Raw genomic sequence first — 19,849 nt, 5'->3', positions numbered from 1 at the left:
CAGTAACTGTGGGTTTTGGTCTTCAGACTCCACACTGGTAGCACAATATCTTTCGTAGGGTGGACACCTGTGAGTGAATGTAACAGCACTTTTGATGAAACCGAGTTCCCATGCAGCCCAATGCAGATGATCGTTATTTAACCCTGGGCAAGCTTGACTTGGGCAATGGTTGCCTGACTCTCCGGTAACTGGCGGACAGAAGGCGGAGTGCAGGGGGCAGGAGTGAGCGCTCTGGAGTCAGACTGCTCTGCTTGGCAGTTGCCCGTTCCGTGCACTTGGGCAAGTGATTGAACTGCCCAGGGCCTGCCTGCCTTTCCTATAGAATAGTGGTGGTAATGATGGTTCCCACCTCCTCCTCCGTCGCAGTGAGGATTAAATGAGGTGATGCATGTTAGGTCCAGAGCACAGTGCTTGACACTTTTGAGTGTAAATATTCACTGTTGGAGTTATTTTCTTTGAAACGCGGTCAGTGTACTCACTTCATAGTGTTTTGTTTTAAGGACTAAATGGAGTGACGTGGTCAGTGACTGACAGTGATCTGACATATAGCAGGCACTCCTGCTTGTCTCCTTACTTATTCTGGGGCAGTTCTGTCTCCCCAGAATGCACCCAGCTGAGTGGCTAGCTCTGCTACTTCTTGTGTATCACCCAGGGGGAGAAAAAGTTCTTCTCCAAAAGAAGGAACACTGGTTTACACCAGAACTAATGGAGTGGAGTTGAAGGGCAGCATTGAAGACTGGTGAGAGATGAGGTAGGTGTTAGTTTGCTGGGGCTGCTATAACAGAATAGCATAGACTGGGTGGCTTAACAACAGAAATTTATTTTCTCACAGTTCTGGAGGTTGGAAGTCCAGTATCAAGGTGCCAGAAGGGTTGGTTTCTCTTGAGGCCTCTCTACTTGGCTTGCAGACAGCCACCTTCTCACTGTGTCCTCACGTGGCCTTTTCTCTTTGTGCACATGCCTTTCATGTCTCTTCCTCTTCCAATAAGGACACCAGTCCTATTGGATTAGGGCCCCAGCCTTATAACCTCATTTAACCTTAATTACCTCCCTAAAAACCCTATCTCCAAACTCAGCCACACTTGGGGGTCAGGGCTTCAATGTACAGATTTGAGGGGGGAGGGCATTATTCAGTCCAGAACAATGTGATAAGGCAGGAGATGAGTAGGGACCAGAACCAGATCACAAAGGGCTGGCTTGGGGGCTTTCTTCTTCACCCACCCACCCCTGGTCTCCTGGGAATTGGCTCCATGGAGGGTCTCTTTCTGTCCTTTACCTTCCAGACAGGACTAAGCACAGCTCAACGGTGCACTTTTCAAGGTTGCCTGGGATTAGGGAGTTCCCTGATGGCCTAGTGGTTAGGATTCCGGGCTTCCAATGCCATGGCCTGGGTTCAGTCCCTGGTCAGGGAACTGAGATCCTGTAAAGTGCATGGCACAGCCAAAAAATAAATTAAAAAGGGTTGCCTGGGTAAGAGCGGACCCAGTGGAAATCACTAGAGGGAAGTTGCCTGGAGAGCAAGCACACCCAGGAGGGATTATGCAAATTAGATGTACAGGATTCCCCCCTCCCCCCACTCCCCCCCCCCCCACAGTTAGGCTTCCTTTTTTTTTTTGGCTGTGTTGGGTCTTCCTTGCTGCACGTGGGCTTTCTCTAGTTTCATCGAGAGGGGGTTACTCTTTGTTGTGGTATGTGAGCTTCTCACTGCGGTGGCTTCTCTTGCTGCAGAGCACCGGCTCTGGGCACGCGGGCTTCAGTGGTTGCGGTGCATGGGCTCTAGGGCGAGCGGGCTTCGGTAGTTGTGGCTCGCAGGCTCAGTAGTTGTGGCTCGCAGGCTCTAGAGAGCAGGCTCGGTAGTTGTGGCACACGGGCTTAGTTGCTCCACGGCATGTGGGATCTTCCCGGGCCAGGGCTCAAACCCATGTCCCCTGCACTGGCAGGCGGATTCCTAACCACTGTGCCACCAGGGAAGTACCAGGCTTCCTTCTTTGAGTCAGTGGCCCAGGGCTTTTGAAAAAGAGCCTAAACCTGAACAGAGCAGTCCATTAATTCCTGCATTCCACGAATCTGAGTGCCCACTGATCCAGGGACTGTTCTAGGCCCTGGGGCTCTCGCAGAGTTTAGGTTCTAGGCCTGCACCGTCCAGTATAATATTATCAATATTAAGCACTTGGAATGTGGCTAGTCTGAATTGAGATGTCCTGAAGTATAAACTACACACCAGATTTCAAAGACAATATAAAATATCTCATTGATAATTTTTCTATTAAATGCATGCTAAAATCATATGTCCAATACATTGTATTAAATACAATATGTATTATTAAAGTTAATTCCATCTATTTCTTTTTAACGTATTTTTTTTAAACAGGATTCCTGGAAATTTGACATGATATATGTGACTCACATTTGTGGCTCACATTCTATTTCTCTTGGACTGTGCTATTCTAGAAGCTCCACCTGGAGACTCTGATCAAGCTTCTAATGGACATAATCAGAGGGGACCTTAACTTGGACCACCATTCTTAAGGATTAGGCAATTTGGAGCAAATGCCTCTAGCTGATGATAGCTGTTTTAAAGTAAGCTGTGAGGATGGGGGAAAAAAATGGGAAAAGGGGGGAAAGAAATGAGATCAGCAACAGCTGGAGAGACCAGAGAGGGACAAAGAGTGCTCTGAGGCCTGAGAGCACATTTCCAACTTGCCCTCTGTAGTAGGCAGAAAAATGACCCTCCAAAGATGTCCATGTCCTAATGCCTGGAACCTGTCCATATGTTATCTTACATGGCAAAAGGGAGACGCTGCAAATATGATTAAGCTAAGGATTTTGAGATGGGGAGAGGATTCCAGATTATCCAGGTAGACCCAATGTAATCACAAGCGTCCTTATAAGTGAAAGAGGGAGGCAGGAGAGTCAGAGAAGATGTGAGGATGGAAGCAGAGCTCCAGCAGAGCTCGGAGTGATGTCACGCTGCCTCTGAAGATGAAGGAAGGGGCCACGAGCCAAGGAGTGCAGGTGGTCTCTAGAAGCTGGAAAAGGCAAGGAAATGGGTTCTCCCCTCAAGCCTCCATAAGGAATGCAGCCCTATGACACTTTGATTTTAGCCCAGTGAGAGGGATTTTACACTTCTAACCTCCAGAATTGTAAGACAGTAAATTCGTGTTCTTGTAAGCCACTAAGTTTTTGGTAATTTGTTATAGGAGCTATAGGAAACGAATCCACTCACTTGCCTGCTGGATCTTTCTTTCTTTTTCCTTTCTTTCTTTCTTTTCTTTCTTTCTTCTCTTTCTTTCTTTCTTTCTTTCTGTCTGTCTGTCTTTTTCCTTTCTTCCTTCCTTCCTTCCTTCCTTCCTTCCTTCCTCCCTCCCTCCCTCCCTTCCTTCCTTCCTTTCTTTCTTTTTCTCTCCCTCTCTTTTTTTTTCCTGGATATTTCTTTTGAGTCACACTCCTCACTAGCTGAGAGAGCCACTGCCTTCTAAGGCGTAGTGGGGAAAGCCCTGGCTGGGTCTTCAGTATACCCTGTGGGTCTCTGGACAAATCTCTTTTCCTCTGTTGAGGAGCAAGGAGATTGGGAAAACTGTGTGGAGTTCTAGTGGAGAGGACTGGCATATTTGTTTGCACTGGGTATCAGCATAGACGCCTTTCTAAAATTAGGACAGAAGAAGTCCCAGAGAATTGGCTAGTTGTTCAACACGCTGAGTCCTTTAAATGAGATAAATCATCTCATTTAATTCTGAGAAGAGCCCTATGACTTAGATATCTATGAGTATCCCATTTTAAAGCTAAGGAAACCAAGGTCAGAGAGGTTAGGTAACTTGCCCACAATGACTAAGACAGAAAACTATGAGCCAAGAGTCAAACCTAGGTTTACAGACTGCTGAGAACCACCCTTCTTACTGATGGGAGAGACCATGACGAACAGGATGGATCCATAAGTTTTATTCATTCATTCATTCATCTCACAGGTAGCTGGGCCCCTGTGCTTAGAATTCAGGGTACAGTGATAAACAACTCAGGCCGGACTCTTACAGCATGGAAGTCACATTCTATCAGAAGGACACCAACAACTCAGAAGTGAGCTGATTGTGATGAGAATGATGAGGAACATTAAGAGAGTAAAGTGAGAGGGAGTAGATGGGACTAGGAGGCTACCTTCTGAAGCAATATGTGGTTCTGAACTTGAGAGCCCACTGCCCTCCAAGGGGTGTCATGACCAAATTCATCATGTTTCCTCTCTTTTGTTTCCCTTGGTAATCCCCCCAAACACAAGCTCATCTCGTCATCTCAGGTTCTCTCATCTCCATCATTCTCTGTGTTGTCTTTTGCTCTACCGGCTCCTGCCTCACTCCATCCTTCCCAAACTCTTCCACTGCAACCCCTGTAAACCTTTCCCTCAATGTTCCCTCCAACTCTTATCTTAACTAAAACAGGACCATTCTCCAAAGATAATCCCACAATCCTAACTGAAGGCTCTTCATCCCCCCCGCTTGCCAAACACCTCAAGGTCTGGAGGAGGAGAGAAGTAATCAGGATATGCTGAGGAAACAAATGAACCCAAGTCCCAGTGACTCACATAAAGGTAGAGACTCACTCTTGTGCCATGTCCAACATGGGTGGGCTGGGCTCTGCTCCACTTCTTCCTTCGTTAACCTGGGCTGATGGGGCAGCCTCTGAAACACTGCCACCCTCCTGGCAGAGGGAAAAGAGACATGGACAGCCGTGAGCTGGCTACTGAAGCTTCAGCTTGGAAGAGATGTACATCACGGTGTTCACATTTCATTGGCTAAAGCGAGTCATATGGCCAAGCTTGATATCAAGTGGGTATATTTCAGGAGAGACAGCAAACACTGTGGACAGTAATACACCCTGCCATTCCTTGGCGTCCCAAAGCTGTGTCCAGATATTATTATTCCTTCTCCATACTCTTAAAATAAAAGATCCTTCTTCCCCTTAACAGACCTCCTAGAGTAACAGCTAGACCTCTTCTCTCCTCTCTCTTCTCTCCTGGCTCTTCTGTCTCCCTAGAAATCTGAGAGTCACACTTACCTCCACCTGCTCCCTCACTCCACATCAGATCCTTTACCATGTGCCAGAGATTCAAAATCTGTCACTTCTCTCGGTCCCCACAGAAGCTACCCTCCTCCAAGCCATCACCATCTCTCTCCTGTACTACTACAACAGCAACCTTCCAAATCTTGCTCTACAATCCATTCATGATCTAGTAGTCACTTCCCTGCTTAATCCTTCTGTGGGCCCTTCCAGGGCCCCCACTGGGACCCCACGGACAGACCAGGCCCCTCACCGGGACTCCACAGACAGACCAGGGCCTCACCAGGACCCCATGGACAGACAAGGGCCCCACCAGGACTCCACGGTCAGATCAGGTCCCCCACTGGAACCCCGCACAGAGACCAGACCACTGTCCTTCAGGGACAGTCTAAAATCCTTACCCTTTCCCATTCCCAGATCCCTCTTCCCAGCAGGCTTCTGCTTGCTGCCTCAGCCTGGGCCACCATCCCCATCACTCCACAGTCCCGCCACGTGGGGCTTCCTCAGTGTCATGAACTGATACTTTAATTACTTCAGGGCTTTCACAACCCAGTTCTCTTGAATCTGAAACTCTCTCCCTTCCCACCCCTCCTCATCTTTCAGGTCTCAGCTTCCTCACTGAGGCCTTCAGGTCTAGTTGGTTCTTTCTGTGCCTGTGCTCCCGCAGCACCCCTACTGCCCCTTCTGAAACACTCACTCTTTTTTTTTTAATGATATTGTAGATGTATTTAATGTTTTTTTCTTCAATTTTTTCTTATTGCAGTATAGTTGACTTACAATATGGGCCAATAACTGCTGTACAGCAAAGTGACTCATTTATACACTTATATACATTCTTTTTTATATTCTTTTCCATTATGGTTTATCACAGGATAGTGAATCGAGTTCCCTGTGCTATACAGTAGGACCTTGTTGTTTAACCATTCTAAAGGTAATAGTGTGCACCTGCCAACCCCAAACTCCCAGTCCCTCCCTCTCCCTCCCCCCATCCCCCTTGGCAACCACAAGTCTGTTCTCTATGTCTATGAGTCTGCTTCTGTTCTGGATCAATAGATAGGTTCATTTGTGCCACATTTTAGATTCCACATAGAAGTGATATCATATGGTATTTGTCTTTCTCTTTCTGACATACTTCACTTAGTATGATGATCTCTAGTTGCGCTGCATCCAGGTTGCTGCAAATGCCATTATTCCATTCTTTTTTATGGCTGAGTAATATTCCACTGTGTATATGTACCACATCTTCTTTATCCATTCATCTGTTGATGGACATTACATTTATGTCAGAGAATGTTTTGCCTATGCTCTCTTCTGGGAGTTTTATGGTGTCATGTCTTATGTTTAAGTCTTTAAACCATTTTGTGAAACATTCACTCTTGTGAGAGCTTGCTCGCCCAGATTTGGAGCTGTGTGAAGGCAGAGACTGCCTGCTCAGCTGCTATATGCCCAATACATTGATTGTGCTCAGGAAATATTTTTCCAGTGAGAGAATGAATTTGTCATACATGAAGTCTGGGGGAGGGAATTAATAAAGGTGAATAGATGCAATTATTTATGATTGAATGAGCCCCCCGAGTTAATCAAGAGAGGCAAAAGAGGGCTGGGATGCTTGCGCCACCTCTGCATCACTTAGTCCTAAACTCACTGGACATCATTCCCTTCCTGCATTTCCCCCTGTGTTTCTAGACGTCATAAAATGCCTTCCTCACCCACACCTATTCAGAGAATCTGGTTTCGGGCCTGAGAGAGTGCTTCTGCCCCCCTTCCCCCTCCCTAACTCCTGCTGTCCTCACCTCTCCCTCAGTCCTCCTCAGCACATCCCACAGGTCCTCTACACCAAGTCAGCTGGAAAGGCTGGAGCATCACCAAGATGTTGCCTGGCCTCAGATTCATTCCTGAGCAGAAGGACCCTGAAAAAAGAAACATGATACATGAGTGAGACACATCCTAGGCCTGGGCTTGTTGAGTCTGTCTGCCAAACCAGGCTGTGCAATGGGTGTGATGGGAACAGCTTTGGAAAGGCCCCAGTGTCAAATCATAGTTCCTCCTTCTGTGCTACTAAGATGGTGTCTGAAATTATAGCATCGGAGACAGTATTAGTCTGCTGGGGCTGCCATAACAAAGTACCACAGGTTGGGTGGCTTAAACAACAACAGAAATTTATTTCTCACAGTTCTGGAGACTAGATGCCCAAGATCAAGGTGTGGGCAGATTTGGCTTCTTCTGAGGTTGCAGATGACTCTCCTTGGCTTGCAGATGACTGCCTTCTTTCCCCTGTGCACACACATCCCTGGTGTCTCTTTGGTTTTTTTTTTGTTTTATTTCGTTAAATATTTTATTTATTTATTTGGCTGCGCCTGATCTTAGTTGGGGCACGTGGGATCTTTTAGTTGCTGCATGCAGAATCTTTAGTTGCGGCATTTAGGGTCTTTAGTTGTGGCATGCAAACCCTTAGTTGCAACATATGGGATCTAGCTCCCTGACCAGGGATCGAACCCAGGCCCCCTGCATTGGAAGCACAGAGTCTTAGCCACTGGATCACCAGGGAACTCCCTCTGGTGTCTCTTTGTGTGTTCAATTTTCTTCTTCTTATAAGGACACCAGTCACGATTAGATTAGGACCCACCCTAATGGCCTCGTTTCCACTTAACCTCTTTTTTTTCCAGTGTTTTAAGATTTTTAAATTTAATTTGAAATGAAATACAATTATTCATTCAACAAATTGGAAAATATTAAAACAACTGACATTATCTAGAGTGGGGAAAGAAAGTTTTATACACTGCTGACGTGACAGTAAATCATCACAACCTTTTAGGAAAGGCATTTCCTGTTAAAAGTTTTTAAAAAGGGGGCATAAAGCTGTGACAGAAGTGTTATCTTGAGGAATCCATACTACAGGAACGAAGGGATTAGTAGCTAAGGATATGCTTCAGTAGCTAAAGATATGTTGTATATAACAGCACTAGAAGGCAATCACAACAAAACCAATCTGAATTGGAGACCATCTGAACGTCTGTTAACAGGGAAATGACTGACTAAATTATGGTATTTCCAATTCTATGGCTCATTCATTCACTCACCATATATATTTTTCGAGGCAGGCATTGTTTTACCGTATGCCAGGCATTGTTCTAGATACTGGGGGTAAGGAAGTGAATAATATAGATTTGACCTCTTTATCATGAAGCTTAGTGTCCATGTGTGTGTGTGTGTGTGCACGTGTGTGTGTGTGTGTGTGTGTGTGTGTGTGTGTAGCAAGGGAGAGACAAAAATGATAAATGATAATAATAACAACAGCAACCATAAAACAAGTCAGTTAACCTTTAGAATAATTGCCTGTTTCTAGAGGCAGGTACCTTGGGTTTTTCACTGAAAAAATTACATCCAGATTTTTACTCTGCTTTGAAATCTTTGCGTCCTGATTAGTTGCTCCTGGTGTGTCCTCTCATTGTATTTTGGAAATTTATTTTTTTAATTTTTTTTTAACATCTTTATTGGGGTATAATTGCTTTACAATGGTGTGTCAGTTTCTGCTTTATAACAAAGTGAATCAGTTATACATATGTTCCCATATCTCTTCCCTCTTGCTGTATTTTGGAAATTTTTAATAGCACTTATCCTACTTTATTTTTATGCTTTTTAAGTGAAACTTCAGACTTTGTCTGGATTTCCCTAGTTTTTCCACCAATGTTCTTTTTCCTTTCCGGGATCCCAAGCAGGATGCCACATTGCATCTATTTTTATTTTTCCTAGCTTTATTGACATATAATTGACATAGAACAATTGTATAAGTTTAAGGTATATGATGGAACGATTCGATACATGCATACAGTACGAAATGATTACCACAATTAGGTTCGTTAGCACCTCTATCACCTCACACAATTACCATTTTTTTGTTGTCCACTTAACCTCTTTAGAGGCCCTAGCTCCAAATACGGTCATTTTGAGGTACTGAGGATGAGGCCTTCAACATATGACTTTGGGGGTGGGGTGGGGGGGAGACACAATTCAGCCCGCAAGACACATTCCTTAGTTTTAGGATATTAACAGTTCTTCAGTGTTTTCTGAATAAGAGAACTATCAGATTAATGAGTAATTGAATTTGCTGTCCATGAAAGCTAGGGACAGGATATAATTAATTTAAAAATGAATAGGTACAGTTAATTGTATGTAAACTAGCTCTCTGATTCAATGAGAGCAGGTGAGGCCTGGGGGCCCAGACACTTCCTCTTGGTTGGGCCATTCTTGAAGGAGAGACAGTGTGCGTTAAGTATATCCTTGCAGACCAAAACCAAGAAACATGGATCCGGAGAAGTAAAGAGAGCTCTAGACTCAGCACTTTTCCTGGGGTTAACTGCATGAAGCCTGGGTGTTAATGAACCATGTTCACACGAGAGAAGTCCTGGGACTTAAGCAGAGTGAGAGGAAAGATCAGAGACCTATATAAACAATTCTAGAACCTGAGGGCAAACCTTCAGTTGGTACTTTTTTAAAAAGCTCTCCATCTGAAAAAGATGGTGGGAATATATGTTTGTCTCCGCCTTTATGATGAGTAAATCAAGAGAAAAAGATTTCCCCTGAGAGTTCCTAACAGTAAGTCCATATTCCTGTGGGTTTAAAGCCTAAATTTGTACTATCTGTGTAACCTGAAAGACCTCCAGACAAAATTTTAGAGTGGTCCCAAGTTGGCTATTCCCATAGGTACACGGCATAAGCAAACACTAACTCTATCCAGGGAAATGCGTTTTAAACCCAGGCTTTAAAGAATCTCCACAGATAAAATCCCAAGGAACGTGAGTTCCACAAACCACACAAGCAGAAGCAATAAACCTCAGAACCATACTCAGAGTTGGTATAAATATTGAAATTATAAGGTATTGAATATAAAATAAATAAATGTTTAAAGAGATTGAACATGGCGTTTAAAAAATACTGAAGGAAAAACAGAGTATCAAGATTGGCAAGGAAGATTTGAACAAGAAAAACTAGAAATTACATATATGAAAAATTTAAAACCCAGTGGACATATTAAATAGATTATATCACAGCTGAAAGGAGAAGAAACTAGAACACATATGTACTTGAAGAAATTATACAGGGACTTCCCTGGTGGCACAGTGGTTAAGAATCCGCCTACCAATGCAGGGGACATGGGTTCAAGCCCTGGTCCGGGAAGATCCCACATGCCGCAGAGCAACTAAGCCCGTGCGCCACAAATACTGAGCCCGCGTGCCACAGGTACTGAAGCCCACGCACCTAGAGCCCATGCTCCGCAACAAGAACAGCCACCGCAATGAGAAGCCCGCGCACCACAACGAAGGGTAGCCCCTGCTTGCCACAACTAGAGAAAGCCCTCATGCAGCAACGAAGACCCAATGCAGCCAAAAATTAATTAATTAATTAACTTAAAAAAAGAAAGAAATTACACAGAGCACAGCCCAGGGAGAAAAAAGACGGACATTATAAACAATGGGTTAAGAAATATGGGACAGAGTGGGAAGGTCCAACGTACATCTAATTCATGGTTTTAAATATTTATTTATTTATTTGGTTGCGCTGGGTCTTAGTTGCGGCTCGCCAGCTCCTAAGTTGCAGCTCGCTGGCTCCTTAGTTGTGGCATGCGAACTCTTAGTTGCGGCACGCATGTGGGATCTAGTTCCCTGACCAGGGATCGAATCCAGGCCCCCGCATTGGGAGCACAGAGTCTTAACAACGGTGCCACCAGGGAAGTCCCTAATTCATGGTTTAAGAACAAAAAAGATAATAGAAGGGAGAGAGGCATATATGAAGAGATCATATCTGGGAATTTTTCAGAATTGATGAAAGATTCTTCCTCAAATTCAGGAAACCCAATGAATCCCAGGCAGAACATATTTTAAAACATCCATGCTAGATATATAGTAAACTTTAGCACACTAAAGAGAAAATCATTAGACAAAGCCAAAGCATTACTTTTTATTTTTCAACAGCAATAATGGAAGCCAGAAGATAGTGGAATGAGACCCTCAAAGTGCCAAAATAAAATAACTGTCACACTAGAATTGTTTGTCCAGCAGAATCTTTCAAGAACAAAAATAAAATTATTGTTTAGACAAACCAAAAACTAGGAATTGATTCCCAGGACACCCTTTTCAAAAGAACTTCTAAGAGATATACTTCAGGAAGAATAAAACTAATCCTAGAATGAAGGTCTGAAATACAAGAAGGAATGATAAGAAAAGGAAAAATAAACAAAAAAAAGGTAAACATATCAAAACTCTATTAAAAGTACAGTAACAATGTCAAATTTAGGTGTTTAAAAAAGAACTAACATCTTGAAAAACTTATAAATGGAGAGGATTTTGTTGAATACACATGAAGATATTTTTAGAGTAAACACTAAAAGAACAGCAAGTAAGTGTAAAACTTGCAACTAGCATAGAGGGGAAAATGGAAATGTTGGGAGGAGACTCAGTCCAAATGAATGCCATAAGGAGAATAACAGAAGAAAGCAAAACAGGAATGGATAATATGACTGGAGGAATTCTGTATCTCCCCTGTTTGGAGAGCAGATGAGAGCATCTTTGTTCAAGATTAGGTGAAACATGATGTTTTATGGTTCTTAAATGGAAGTTCAAATATGTGTAGAAAGATATGTATGGATGCTGAGTGGTCAAAAGGGTGGGTGAACTGTGTTGGTGACTAGTCCATTGTTTCTTAACCCAAACCCACCCTTTTGCACTCTGCTTTGCGGCTCTGAGGCCGCCAGCTCCCTACTTGGTTCTTTTCAGAGGAAGCACAAGAAAGAAAGACAAAAGGCTGGAAGGAGAAAGTACGTACTTCTTCCTGTTTTGCTTCCCTTTCCTGTTAGCATCACCCCAGCAGTGGTTCTTCCCCCTGATGGCAGCAGCTGACTCCTGTCTTTTCCATACTCTCAGTCTCATTTTTCTCTCTCTGACATACAAAGACCAGCTGTCCCCTTGTCAGAGGCCTGGGTTCCAGCTCTACTGGAGTATTCCTTCAAACTTCTAGATTCTAATAACCCTACCATGATTTTAATAACTCTATTATGTTTACATAATAGTAAACAACTAGAAACCTATTCCCTTTGTTGCCCCCGTCCTAGGGGGTGAAAGCGAATTTCTGCATCTATTATCTCTGATTAATACAATATCCCCACTTTGTCATCTCAACATCTATTTCACTAACTCAACCAATTCCTTTTATTAAATTCTCTCTGCTAACGTAACTGGTTCACTTTCTGTTTTTAGTACTCTGTCTCCTGTAGCCATATGACTAATTTTTGGCCAGTGGGATATAAGCAGAAGTAAGGTGGGCAACTTCTGTGTCATGTCCTTAAAATGAAGCTAATTGTTCCATACGTCTTCATCACCAGATTTGGTGACCCTAAGATGGCTTCAACCGTATGAGTCAGGATGATGCTCAAAGCAGGGCAATAAGAAAGGTGGGACCTGATGACCTCTTGGGGCGAGGCCACCTACCTACTCTGGGATGTTTTGTGAAATAAATAAATGTCTTCTGAGGCACTGCATTCTGGACTCTCTTCATTATACCATAGTTATCCGTATCAGTGTAGATGACTCTAAAAAACAAAAATACAGAAGCCTGGAAACTTAAATAATATAATATGAATAACTATTGAGTTAAAAAATAAAACATAAAAGAAATAAATCCTTATAACTGAATGGCAACAAAAGCACTACCAAAGCAATGATTCAACGGTAATCTATTGCTTTGAATATTTCTTATCAAAAGATTGAAAACAAATGAAGGAAGCCTCATTTTAGGAACTTAAATATGAAACAACAGAGAAAAATCCAAAAAAAAAAACAAGAAGAAAAAAATTTAAAGGCAGAAATTGACAAAGTAGAAAAATAGAGAAGATCAACAAAAACCAAAACTTGGCAACTTGAAATTCTAATAAGATAGAAATGCTTCAGGCAAGACTGATAGAAAAAAAGAAACATACAAATAAAAAACAAAATGCATAACTAAAAAGGGGGGAAACTATAGATATAGATATTCTTAAATGATAAAGTAAATTTTTGAACTACATAAACCAATACACTTGAAAACTGACAAAATGGACAAATTTCCACAAGAATAGAAAATGCCAATACTGAAACAAGAAACAGTAAACTTTGAAAAGACCAACAACAATTAAAGAACCTGAAATTTTAGTTAAAAGAAGTCCCAGAAGGTTTAACAGGGGAATTCTACCAAGCTTTCAAGGAACAAGTAATACCTGCTGTATACAAATTATTACAGGGAGAAGAAGAGAAATTCATTTTACAAAGCTGGTATATCCTTGATTCCTAAAGTGAATAGGAACAATTTAGGAAAAGAATATTAGAGGCCCATTTTACTTTCTAAGTATAAATACAATTCCTAAATAAAATATTAGATAAGCAAATACAATAATGTATGAAAAATAAAACATAATTGAGTAGGTTTTAATAAACATCAGAAAGTTAACAATGTAATGCACTACATTATGGAATAAAGGAGGAAAGTCATATGGTCACCTCCATGGATTGAAAAAAACATTTAATAAACTTCAACATCTATTTATGATAAAAGCTCTCAGAAAACTAGGGATAGAAAGGAACTTCCATAATTTGATAAGGACTATCTACTAAAAATCTACCACACACCACACAATTAAGACAGAATCTTGGGCTTCCCTGGTGGCGCAATGGTTAAGAATCCACCTGCCAATGCACGGGGCACAGGTTTGAGCCCTGGTCCGGGAAGATCCCACATGCCGCGGAGCAACTAAGCCCGTGTGCCACAACTACTGAGCCTGCGCTCTAGAGTCCGCGAGCCACGACTACTGAGCCCATGCGCCACAACTGTTGAGCCCGCATGCCACAACTACTGAAGTCCGTGCGCCTAGAGCCCGTGCTCTGCAACAAGAGAAGCCACCACAATGAGAAGCCCGTGCACGGCAAGGAAGAGTAGCCCCCACTCACCGCAACTAGAGAGAAGCCCATGCACAGCAACAAAGACCCAACGCAGCCAAAAATAAATAAATTAAATAAATTAAAAAAAAAAAGACGGAACCTTAAGCTCATTCCCTTTAAGATCAGGAAGAACACAATCACTACTACTGTTCACTCCTAGGGGTCCTGACCATTGCAATAAGACATTATAAATATGTATATACGGAATGGGAGGGAGAATGACAAAATTGTCATTATTTGGATGTGATTTGGTATTCCATACAGAAACTCAAAACCATTAAAACTGTAAGTCAGCAAATTGGCCAAATAAAATATCAAACTGGAAAAATGAATAACATTCCTCTACATAATAGTAAACAACCAGAAACTCTAACAAAAAATAAGATTCCATTCAGAATAGTAACAAAAGTTTAAAAGTAATCTAGGAATTCACCTGTCAATCCACAAGATGTTTATGAAGAAAAAAAGTTTAGGGAATTCCCTGGCGGTCCAGTGGTTAAGACTCAGAACTTTCACTGCTAAGGCCCAGAGTTTGATCCCAAAAAAGAGGAATTTTCTGTATCAGATAAGATATACCCAAAAGCCAGAGTAAAAAAAAAAAAGACAAAAGTGGAATGGCACATAAGCAGACAAACTGATCAAAGCAACAGAACAGAGAGGAAAGAAAGAGACACGTGTACGTAAAAAACCTTGAGATATTTCAGAATAAGCATCCTAATCAGAAAGGAAAAGATGGATTGTTAAAGGATGGTATTGGGAAAACTGGTTCCTTATAAGGAGAAAAGAAAAGTTGGTTCCCTACCTCTCACCATAATATGAAGGTCAAATAAATGGATTAGAGACCTAAATATGAAAGATAAATCTATAAAGCTAGTATATTCATTTCATAGGGCTGCCAGAACAAGGTGCCACAAACTGCGTGGCTTAACACGACAGAAACGTATTGTCTCACAGTTCTGGAAGCTACCAGTACAAAATCAAGGTGTCAGTGGGGCCATGCTCCCTCTGGAAGCTGTAGGGGAATCCTTCCTTGCCTCTTCTGAGCTTTTAGTGGTTTACTGGTAATCTTTGGAGTTCCTCAGCTTGCAGCTGCACTGCATAACTCCAATCTCAGCCTTCCTCATCACATGGTATTCTCCCTCTCTGTGTTTGTCTTCAAATGACTTCTTATAAGGACGTCAGTCATATCGGATTAGGGGCCCATCCTATGACAGTATGACCTCATCTTAATTTAACTAATTACATCTGCAACTACTCTGCTTCCAAATGAGAGCACATTCTGGAGTATGGGGGCGGGGGGCGGTTAGGATTTCAACATATCTGTTTTTTGTTTTTTGTGTGTGTGTGTGGTACGCGGGCCTCTCACCGTTGCGGCCTCCTGTTGCGGAGCACAGGCTCCGGACGCACAGGCTCAGCGGCCATGGCTCACGGGCCCAGCCGCTCCGCCGCATGCGGGATCTTCCCAGACCGGGGCACGAACCCGTGTCCCCTGCATCGGCAGGCGGACTCTCCACCACTGCGCCACCAGGGAAGCCCAACGTATCTGTTTTTAAGAGAAACAGTTCAACCCAGAACAGCTAGTAGAAAAATATAGAATATTTTTATGACTTTGGAGTGAATAAAGTTGTTTAAACCAAGAAAATATAAACTATATGAGATGAATTTGACTATATTAAGATTAAAGATTTCTTCCAAAGACATGATTGAAAAAGTTAACTAATAAGTGACAAACCGGGAGAAGACATTTTCAGCTTCAAAAAAAAATGTGATTAATATCCAGAATATACAATAAAATCCTGCAAATATTTAGGAGTAGGAATCCCAATATAAAAATGGAGGGACGGGTCTTCCCTGGTGGCGCAGTGCTTGAGAGTCCGCCTGCCGATGCAGGGGACACGGGTTCGTGCCCCGGTCCGGGAGGATCCCACGTGCCGCGGAGTGGCTGGGCCCGTGAACCATGGCCGCTGAGCCCGCGTGCCCGGAGCCTGTGCTCCGTAACGGGAGAGGCCACGACGGTGAGAGGCCCGCGTACCGCCAAAAAAAAAATGGAGGGACTTCCCTGACAGTCCAGGGGTTAAGACTCCATGCTCCCAATGCAGGGGGCACAGGTTCGATCCCTGGTTGGGGAAGATCCCACATGCCGTGTGGGGCGGGGCAAAAGATATGAATAGGCAATTAACATAAAAGGAAATCTAGCTAGCTAACAAGTCTGAAGGGATGCTCAACCTCCCTCAAAATCAGTTAGAAAATTACAACATATTTTAAATTCATCAGAGTGGTCAAAATTAAAAGGTCAGAGAGGAGCTAGTATTAGTAAAGACATATAGAATTTGGAACTATCATGCACCTTTGGTTAGCAGAGTGTATATCCTATGATCCAGCAATCCCAATCTTGGTATATAATCCAGAGAAACTCTCACACAAGTCCCAAAGGATATAAGTACAAGATTGTTGATTGAAGTATTGTTTGTAGTAGCAAAGAATTCAAGGCAATGTAGGTCTTCTTCATTAGTAGGTGAATAATTAAGGATGGTGAACTAATAAATTGGAGTGCTGTGCAGCAAACAGACACAATTAACTAGATACACAAACAACACGGACTGCTCTTAAAACAATATTGAGCAAAAAAATGTAAAAATAGAAATGTACTTAGTATAATTTTTGTAAATTAAAAACACATACATATAGAAAGCACTATACATGTTTTAGAAATATAGACATATCCAAGAACCATAAATTAAACATAAATCAGAAAGTGTGTCTTTGAGGTGGAGGAAGAAATAAAAGTGGGAATGGGGATATGGAGAAAAAATAACATAAGAGGATAGCTTTACACAAACTATTGCTATAGTGTGTCAGAAATGAAGCAGTATGATAAAATCAACCCACAGAAAAAGAAAAAAAAAAGAAGAATGAATGAAAGAGAACAGAAGTACCAAGGAAATGTTACGAAAAAAGACACATTAAAAGCAAAAATCATTACGAAGGACAGCAAAGGATATTTCATATTGATAAAAGGAATAATTCACTGGTGTCATATTAATATCATAAACCCTTATGCACCTAACAACATAACTTCAAAATATATAAAGTAAAAACTGATAGAGCTAAAATGAGAAATGAACATATCCTCACTCATAATGGGAGACTTTATTACACCTTCCAGAAGCCAATAGATCAAACAGGAAAAAAAGGGGCTTCCCTGGTGGCGCAGTGGTTGAGAATCTGCCTGCCGATGCAGGGGACGCGGGTTCGTTCCCCCGTCCGGGAGGATCCCACATGCCGCGGAGCAGCTGGGCCCGTGAGCCATGGCCACTGGGCCTGTGTGTCCGGAGCCTGTGCTCCGCAACGGGAGAGGCCACAGCGGTGAGAGGCCCGCGACCGCAAAAAAAAAAAAAAAAAACAAGATTAAAAAAAAGGTAAGGATATAATAGTTAAGAATTAGATCATTAATAAACTTGTATAGTCAGACCTCTTATCCCAACAACTAGAATGTACATCCTTTAAAAACAGGACACTTCCGGGCTTCCCTGGTGGCGCAGTGGTTGAGAGTCCGCCTGCCGATGCAGGGGACACGAGTTCGTGCCCCGGTCCGGGAGGATCCCACGTGCCGCGGAGCGGCTGGGCCCGTGAGCCATGGCCGCTGAGCCTGCGCGTCCGGAGCCTGTGCTCCACAACGGGAGAGGCCACAACAGTGAGAGGCCCGTGTACCGCAAAAAAAAAAAAACAAAAAAACAGGACACTTCCAAAACAAAACAAAAAAATGCCACATACTAGGTCATAAAGGAAATCTCAACAAATTCCTAAGAATTTATGTCATTTGAAATACATTCATTAAATAAAATTAGAAATCAACTACAAAAGATAATCAAGGAAAAATCCATATACCTAGATATTAAAAACCACATTTCTAAATAATTTGGGGGTTAAGGGGAATTGAAATTACACTTTTTTTTGGAACTGAATGACAATGAAAGCGCTACAAATCAAAACCTGGGTATACATAACAACAAAATAAATACTAAAATGCAAAAAAATGAGTCAACAATTGAGGAAGAAATTAATGAAATAAAATACCCCTCCTCAAAACAAATAAGTAGAAGAGATATCATCAATAGAACAAAAAGCTGGGAGTTTTTTAAACACCAATAAAACAATATTGAGCAAAAAATGTAAAAACAGAAATGTTTTTCTATTTAAATTTTTGGCAAATTTGATCCAGAAGAGAAGGAACAAATAAGTATCAGGAAAGTCAAAAGAACTATAACTTCAGATCCATAGGATTCATAAGAAATAAAATGCATAAAGTTGTACCAATGAATCTGAAATCCTAGATAAAATATTGTTCTAGGCAAATATAAATTACAAAAATTTATCTCAGGAGAAAGTAAGAAATCTGAATAAACCAATATCCACAGAAGAGGTTGAAATTACAACCAAAGACCTACCAAAAAGGCACCAAGCATGGATGATCTTACAGTCAAATTCCACCAAATGTTCAAAGAACAGATAACTCCAATATATCACAAACCATTCCAGACTGCAGGAAAAGGTAGGTGGTTCCCCCAAATCGTAGAACAGAGCTAGCATTTCCCTTATGTCATAACTGGGCAAGGACAGCGCGAGAAAGAAAACCATGAGTCAGTCAATTCCATTCATGAAAACAAATGCACAACAGCCCTAAAGAACATGTTATTAAATCAAATCCAGCAATAGTGAAACAGAGGATGGTTCATCATTAACAGATTAAGGCAGAAAAGTCATCTGATCATATCAACAAATGCATAGAAAGCATCTGATAAAAGTCAATGCCTGCTTTTAAAAAAAAATAAACTTCTCAGCAAATTAGGAATAAAATTTAGAAATCTACTAGAAATCTACTGAAAACATCATACTTAATGATGAAACCTTAGGGGCATTCCTTTAAAATGTCTAGAACAAGACAAGCATTGTCCATTATCACCACTGTCATTCAACATTGTATTGGAACCCTCAGCCAAAGGGCGAGGGGTGAGAAATGAGTTATAAAGATTGGAAAAACTAAACTTGTCTTTTTTTCCCTGGACACCAGGGTCATCTAACTGGAACAGTATAGAGAATTATCTGTCAAGCTATTCTAGAACAAATAAGAGTGAGCTCAACAAGGTAGCCACATCCAAGTTCAGCATTAAAGACAGCAGTAACTGATTAGGAAAAAATAACAAAATCCCGGCCACAAGTAAATAAGTAAAAACAGTAAAATCCAGTGAGTGAACCAAAGAAAGCCATATAAGATATCCCAGGAAAAAAATTATACCTGTCCAAGAATAGAAGACTCAATATTACAAAGTCATATTCTCCCCAAATTAATAATTTATTCATTATAATCCCAATCAAAATCCGAAGGACTTTTTTATGGATTTGACAAATGCTATTCCACTCTCCATTTCCATTATAGAGCCTACCAGGTTTAGAACCAAGCCGGGTCCCTCTCCTCACCTAAGTCTAGGCATCTGCTTGGAGACCACCTGTTCTGCTGCCCACCTTCTTTGACTTGAATCACCCCATAAACAATTGGTAAACAGAGTAAGGATGTCAGCATACCACAGCCATGTTGGTTAATATGCAATTTTCTCTAGGAAGTTAACGTTTTGAAGCAATCAAGGGCAAGGTTTCTCACAGGCAAAGAGGAAGCCTTAGTGATAAAAGAAGATCTTAAGGGGAAAAGCTGCAACTCTATAGAAATGTCTTCCTTTAGATCCACCGTGGATCGTTTAGTGATTTCAAAGACCCATTGCTTGCTAGAATGTATGGTATGTGGCAAAGCTGTGAAAGCAGATGAAGAAACTGCAATG

General features: G+C 41.9%; 1 long non-coding RNA gene across 5 annotated transcripts in view; it reads right to left on the bottom strand.

Moving 5' to 3' along the window:
- The window catches only part of LOC132417341 (uncharacterized), a 43,637-nt gene that overhangs the window by 21,925 nt on the left and 1,863 nt on the right, over positions 1-19,849 (bottom strand). For 3 of the 5 annotated variants that reach the window (XR_009517787.1, XR_009517785.1, XR_009517783.2), the window contains exons 2-3: positions 6,843-6,959; positions 4,574-4,689 (exon numbers count right to left, since the gene is read on the bottom strand). This is a non-coding gene — a long non-coding RNA (uncharacterized lncRNA). Of the gene's footprint in view, positions 1-4,573; positions 4,690-6,181; positions 6,309-6,842; positions 6,960-19,849 lie in introns of all 5 variants that reach the window. The other 2 variants (XR_009517786.2, XR_009517784.2) reach the window with 2 other exon arrangements.

The sequence above is a fragment of the Delphinus delphis genome, chromosome 20 (genome assembly GCF_949987515.2).
Source record: "Delphinus delphis chromosome 20, mDelDel1.2, whole genome shotgun sequence".
Taxonomy (NCBI): domain Eukaryota; kingdom Metazoa; phylum Chordata; class Mammalia; order Artiodactyla; family Delphinidae; genus Delphinus; species Delphinus delphis.
This window is presented reverse-complemented; position numbering and strand designations above follow the sequence as displayed.